The sequence below is a fragment of the Protopterus annectens genome, chromosome 1.part1 (assembly GCF_019279795.1).
Source record: "Protopterus annectens isolate FY-2018-M chromosome 1.part1, PAN1.0, whole genome shotgun sequence".
NCBI lineage: Eukaryota > Metazoa > Chordata > Ceratodontiformes > Protopteridae > Protopterus > Protopterus annectens.
The window spans coordinates 227,299,161-227,307,030 of NC_056726.1; positions in this window are offsets into that span (position 1 = coordinate 227,299,161).

Genomic DNA, 7,870 nt, shown 5'->3' on the forward strand with positions numbered 1-7,870 from the left:
TTCCTCCCGGGTTTCTAACATAGCTAAATGCTGTCACAGTGCCCTGTTGCTCTGTGTTTAAATAGCAATGCTTTAATGACCATCAGGTAACCTTGTCGGAGATTGTAAGATGCAAGTAAGCTTTAATAAGCATACTGTTAAAGAATTTCCAACATTAAAAGCCTTTTCATTGTTGCCATGCAGAGAATATTTACATAACTAGATAATGTATAAGCCTTAGGTATTGAAATGCATATGACAGTATTTGTAATAAAGGACAGGATTACAGTATTTTCAGAAGCTCATTAGATTTGTTGGAGACTTGCAGTCATCTTTGCAGGCTTTACCCGTAAACTAAACAGAATGCCAGTTTATCATGCGTGGTCCATAACCTGTGCAGTAATCCTTTAAGCAATTTATCTTGAGCTTGTTTCTTGTTTGCTGTTCATTTTTTTACTTTGATCATGTCTTCCCCATGAAACAAGTAGATAGTTGTTGTCAGGCAGCAGGTCTTTTTTGGATAAGAAACATTTTTACAAGTGGGGGTATCACAGAGATTGCTACTTTCAGCATGTTACTTGGAAATTTTATAAAACTGAATATAAATTATAATTAGAACTGCAGCGCAAGGAGAAGTGGCTTGAGTTGAAGGATGCTTGTTTTTTTTATACTTGATTTTGACTGGCATTCCCATATTGTATTTAAAAAGTAATTTATTGTTTCATGCCTCACAACCTTTGCATTTCCATCTAGATATTAAGTAAGTTGTCATGTAGCCAATGCAATGGAATATTTTTTCTTCTACACTTCATTTTGTTTTGATTGGACTCTCGTAATGATGGTTTGGCACCCAGGGCAGCATATTTAATTAAAGTTACAGTTGTTGTGGTTTTGAGCATAGCTCCACCGCTTTCTAGTTGGCCACACCCCTTCCCATTGTCCCCACCCATTCAGCTGTCTCCTGCAGCCCCCCCCCCCCTTTAATTTGAAGTCACCAGCCACCACTGGCAGCAGGAAGCAAGTGAATTAAGGAAACCACAGCCATAGTCAACTTTTCATTTTCAAAATAATACTATTTCTCATACAGTAAAACAAATAGGCAAAATGTGGAACATTTACTAATAACTAGATAGGTAGCTCACAGCATGGATAAAAAATATTTTATACTTGTTTTATTACATCCCCAGTTATATGGCCATCAAAGAATTTCAAAAGAAACAATTCAAATTGCAAAAGTCCAAGGCACAATATGTTGAAGCTAAGCACCCCCCCCCAAAATGCCATCAACTCCAGTCAGCATCAGGGAATCTAGCTATACAGGTAAGGACCAGCTTGCAGCATCATAAATACCTTATCACACCATCCATAACAACAACAAGCAAAAGAACTAAAGAAGCTACAGCCATAGTCAAATCTTCTATCTTCAAAATGCAGAATACTACACTATATTGCACAATGTGATACATTTACTAACAGTTAAGCTGTGGACTTTATTCTGACAAAAAGTTCCTTGATACCCCCGTCATCTTTTTGCTTGCCAGAACAGTCACTTGTTTACAACATAAGGTTTTCTTTTGATAACATTTATAAGGCAAAAAAGTTATACAGTGGATGTAATATATTGTGTTTTATCACACACCCAACTCTTCAAACATTATAGATGACAGTAAGCTGAAAAAAGTCCACAATCCACCCACTCACACAAAAAATATTCACATATTCTCTCTTAGCATCTCTACTTACAAATTCACAGTGATAAACAACTTCCTTTTTTTCTATCTTAGATATTATTTCTTCATTGTACCTTTTCATTGCTAATACACTGATCTTTGGCTCACCACATACATCAATTATAGTCAATTGTATGAGTATACACTTAAGATACTTACTTGAAATGAAGTGAATGAATAAATTCATAAGTAATGGCCCATAAATGTATCTCAGCTTGCTGATGTCAGAACCATGCAGTCGAATTCCAGTCTCTCCTCTCAACTGCCTACCTTAAGAATTAGAAGAAGGAACAAAATCAGGAACAGCTTTTAAATATTTCCATTCTTACAACACTGAAAGAATAACAAGGTTTATATTAGCAAATATTTTTAAGGATACAAAATCTGAAACTCACATGCCTGTCAAAGGCTCACAAACAACATTAAAAGAAGCAAGCACAATCATGGACAATATCAGAATAATACCACCAGGAACACATGCCTCTGACATAACATATGTGATTTAGAGGGAACAGAGATGATTATGCACAAACACATTTGTACACCAATTATGATACATCCAGAGTCTATGAAGGTAATCATACACACTGTCCGGATACTATAACATCTGCTGGAAGTGTTAGGTGGGACACTGCTATACCTGTATGCAATATAATTATCAATACAGGCTAGATGACTGGTATTCATGGTGTATGTATGTATATATATATATATATATATATATATATATATATATATATATATATATATATATATATATATATATATATGGGTCCCCTTCAGAATTTCAAAGCTTAAAACTTCAAAATTCATATGCTCGAAGTCCATTTGATCGAAGTTTTAAAACTTCAAAAATCTGAACAGAAATTGGCATACAGTGCAGAATGGGAGATTTCCCTTTTCCTCACTGTTGTGCGATCTTGGAGTTGGAATATTTAAGTTGCGGGGGTGCCCTGCAAAAACGTGTTTAATGTTTTGTTGACTGCTTTTTTGGGGGGGGGGTCAGAATTTTGAGATTTCAAGATGTCGTGGTTCTGAGTTCGATATTTTGAAGCTTGAGATTTTGGTATTTTGAAATTCTGAAGTGAACCCATATATATATATATATATATATATATATATATATATATGTATGTATGTATATGTATATATATATATATATATATATATATATATATATATATATATATATATATATATATATATATATATATATATATGTATGTATATAAATACATACATATATTGCACAATCCAAACCATCACAAATGTTACCCATGCCATTAATGTTGTCAAAACCTATGAATGTACTGTGTACATCACTAGTACAGGTAGCGCACATGCATCTGGTGTAAAAACTTGATGGTGGTTCTGCACCATCAGACAGTAATGGTTATGCAACAATAAGAATACCAAGGTATGGCCAATAAGCTGTGTAACAGCACACTATGACAAAGGTGGTCCACTTCAGTTAAACATCACTGGAAGATATGTAGGGAGGCACATGAAGAAGGGTGTATTGTAATCAGTTATTGGTATGATAAAGGCTGTGAACTATGGAGGTATTATGACCACTGATGTGGATGTCCTTCACATACTCAGTAGTTGTGTTACATAAAGGGAGTAGTCAGCACCATGACCATATGCTGGTGGACATTCCACTTACCATCTAGCCCAGGACACAAGTCATATACCTATTGGCTTGATTATAGGGTGTGATGTTTACATTATACTTGAGTTGTGTGTTTGTTTTGCTGACATAACAAATCCCCCCATGTTTTCTTGTCATGGCTGTGGCAGCAATCTTTGGTGTATGTTGATACTGTCTATATTATACTAATATTACAGTTAGAGGCAATGATTGCCCATGATCTGTTGTCCTTCATGCAGCTGTATGGACACAGGATGTGTATGTCATCTGTGATGTCCATCACTTAAATAATGGACAGAAAAGGGACTAACAGACAGCCCTGATGCACCAACCCAACTGCTGGACCTGAGGTATAGGTCATTTCACACCATATCTCCCAACTTCTTAGAGCAAGAAACCTGGACAAAGCCATACATAAAAGTGAGACAAAGGCCCCAAAATAGGGACAGTTCTAAAAAATTCTACTTACAAAGTTAAAAAGTTGATAAAATAATAGATTTTGCATTAGCATGAATTTACTGATGGGTATGAAGTCTGAAACTCAAATGTCTGTCATTATTTTCTAACTTAGGTCCTCAGTGATTCACCACTACTTTGCTAGACAACCACAATTTTATGAAAAATGGACCAAAAATATTAAGCAAAAATCTGGATATTCTGCGAAAAGCTGTACAGTTGAGAGGTATTCACACATGTCAACATATTTAGATGCCATGCATGTGATACACTGTTCTACCCACTTGGTGATATAGGTGTATAGGGTCACATCTGACAGTGCTGAGTGAATACCTCAGTGTGGGTTTGTGTCAAATGCCTCGGGCGTGTCACGTTCAAAAGGCGAATATTTTTGTCAATGTGCATGCCCTTGATGACCTCTTTGAGGAGATTTAACAGATGTAACAGACATTATGTAGCATTAACAACCCTAAGGCACACAGCTGGGATACCACTAGTGTCCATTTAGAAAAGGTCCATGATGACATGTTGATCTACTTCATAGATGAGGAGAGACAGGATGTCTCTATACATGCATGCATCAGGTGCTGCCCCCCCAACAACTCACATAGATGCCTACTGAAAACACCCTTCCCTGACAACATAGTCTGGTTGGAGGGTGTGTTGAAGTGTGTATTCAACCATGTCAAGAAGGTGTATATGATAAGTCACATGATAGATGATCTGTGATGTTGTCATAGAAAATTGATTCTGTGTGATAGGCCTAGATGAAGGTAAGACAGTGCATACTTGCTAGCCTTAACTGGCCTAGGGTTTGAATACTATACGCCACATAGGGATCATTGAAAAACTCTCCTAACTAGGAATTAAACTTCATGTCCCTAGATGGGTAACCGATTGGCTTACTCACACAACACATATTGTGAAAGTTTGTGAATCAGCCTGTACCAGTAGAGATGTCACCACTGGCATACCCCAAGGATCTGTGCTTGACTCTTTACTGTTTGGACTTTTTTTCTTGACAGTTTAGGGTGAAGTATAGGACCTTTGGCTTACCATGTTTACTAATTCTTTCATACTGTGTGTAATAATTGAGTCCGTCTCTGATAGTAACGTACTACAGGAGGAGCTAACACAGAAAAATGATTAGTGACAAAGCCACATGGTCTACATATAAATTCAAAAGTGTGTCTTTATTTTGGCCTTCTGCAAAGTGGAATTCCCTACTAATAACAGCATTGACAACAGTTCTGCTTTGGTGAAACCCAGTAATGCAAGCACTGGGAACACATACATATCACTTTGAACTTCGACCACCGAGTATCCACACTGGTATTGAAAACCTATGTTGTGCACATCATAAGTCATGCCATCATATTCAGATCTCAGGAATATATTACAGTACTGTACTCGAACCTCATCAGAACACTAATACAGAGAATAAGTTATTATTATAGTATTAGAGTCTGAATGGAGAGATGATAAGTCAACAAGCAAAGGATAGTAGTATTGCTGAAATCAAATTCATCCTCAAGTCTTGGTGAATACCTTCATAAGGTGGAACCTGTTGTTCACAAAATCTCACCAAGACAACACTGATATATAGACTGTATTTTATTTAACATATATCATGGACAGAAGTAGATCAAAAATTAAAAAAGATGGCTGGATGCACAAGACCCAGGATAAAAAGGTACCCAATCTTAGTAGGTGCACTGATGCCAGGACTGGAAAAATGACAGTTTAGAATACTCAAAATATGGAAACATTCTTATAATGGGACCAAGCCTGGTCCAGGGAGACGATGGCCCCCATATTGTAGAAGGAAGTAGCAATCTACAAAAATCACAAAAACTGATAGGCCAAAGAAGAGCCATAAAGTTGATAGAGTGGACTATTGAGAATAACAAAGAAATTTCATATTGTTAATATTATGCAAAAAGCCCAGAATTTCCAGACAAAAGGTATACAAAAAGATTAAGAGAGAAATTAGAGGAAAGAAAAATACTTCCACAAGAAAACCTGCCAAAAGCTTCAAATAAAATGTTGTGTTCATTAATACAACAGATTTGTGAAAAACACTATATAGATCAAGAAACTTTGCTCTATTTGGTAAAAGAAGCATCTGAGAAAGAGCAAAAATATATATAACAAAACCACCTGAGGAAGAACGAATATATATATATATATATATATATATATATATATATATATATATATATATATATATATATAAAACAAATCCTAGAGGTTTTTGAAAAGTATAATAAAAAATATGGACATAGGAAAGAAAAAGAGATTTGATATGGTGCAATATTTATGGAAAGTCGAAAACCAAATGAATCAATACAAAAAAGGCAGACACAAACATACTAAAAGAGAAATACAGGCAAAGGCATCCAGATGAAAAAATTCATGACAAAAGAATAATATCACAAAGAGGGAATGTAGAAAAGAAAATTAATAAAGTAGAATTAAAAAAAAAAATAGAAGTTGAAGTTATGGAATGCATGCGCAGTGAAGAATTTGGTATAGAAGGTTTACAATAGGATACATCACAGCATGATAGAACAAGTCCCCAAAGCAAGGAGAAACAGGAAGATCAAGAGACTTCTGAAGAAGATATATGGAGATGGGAAAGAAAAAGAGATTTAATATGATGTAATGTTTATGCAAAGGAGAAAGCAAAACTAATTAATACGAAAAAGCAGCACCAAAAATATTTGAAGAAAAATACAGGCAAAGGAATCCAGATATGAAAAACTTTACAGTACAAAAATAAGAAGACAAAGAGGAAAAGTAGAAAACAAGATTAGTAATGGAGAAGTTAAAGAAATAGAAACTGAGGTTATGGAGTACCTGCAAAGTGAAGGAATCAGTGTAGAAAATCTAACTCAGAAAGCACTATAGCAGGATAGATCAATAGATATCCAAATTAAAGAGAAACCAGTAGAATGAGAAGCAACTGGTCAGTTGCCATATGAAGATATTTTGTAGGCTTCCACAGGAAACCAGTATAGATGTTCATTTGAAGCTGGACAGCAAGGGAAGGAAAAGGAAACTGGAGCATCTCTGACGTATAGGCTAATAGGCTAATACGTTCCCATATGACATAGCAACAGATGACACAGGATGAAATTGAAGAGAAAGAAGTGACACTGTTAGAAGAGTACAGAAGAGGGAGCAGATCAACAAATATACTCAGAAAGATAGATGTGATAAAAGCAAGGCTCAGTATTATAATGGATCAGGATTTATCATGCACTATTGCAAGTAATCTAAAAATAGCACAGGCAGAAAAATGTAGAAGATACACAGATAAATATAAAGGAAAAGTACAAACTTAGCAATTTACTAATGACCCAAAAACTTTTATAGAGAATTCGGAAACAAAGTAAATGGAATTGAAAGACTGCCAAAAACGAAGAAGTAGATACATTTTGGAGAAGTATTTATGAAGATCCTGTGGAGCAAAACAAAGATGCTAAATTGATAGAAGAAGTAAAAAAAAGAATAAGAAATTCAAAGGTACAGGATATGAAATGGGATGAAGTAACAGTGATAGAGATTGAAACAAAGTAAAGAAAAGCATCTAACTGGAAAACCACAGACCCAGATGGAGTACCTAACTTCTGGTTGAAAGTATTAACATCTTTGCATGAAAATTTAGCCATGAGTAAGAGGTATGTATGCGCACCCCAAACAGACACCAACCCGGCTAACAACAGAAAAAAAACAATGTTCCTACTTAAGAGGGAACCTGCAAGCTACCCTTAGAATTATAGACCAATAAGTGCCTTATGATGACGTATAAACTATACAACTGGAATTGATGTTGACAGAGTTTATAGCCACTTAGAAGAAAACCCAATTATAGAAATTGAACAAAAGAGCAATAAAAGAAAGTCATATGGAACAAAGGATCATTTGTTGTTAAATAAAGTCATAGTGGAGAACTGTAAAAATGGGGAAGAATATAAGTATGGTATGGATTAACTACAAAAAAGCATTTGACAGTATTCCACATTCATGGATAAAAGAGTGCTTAAAAATG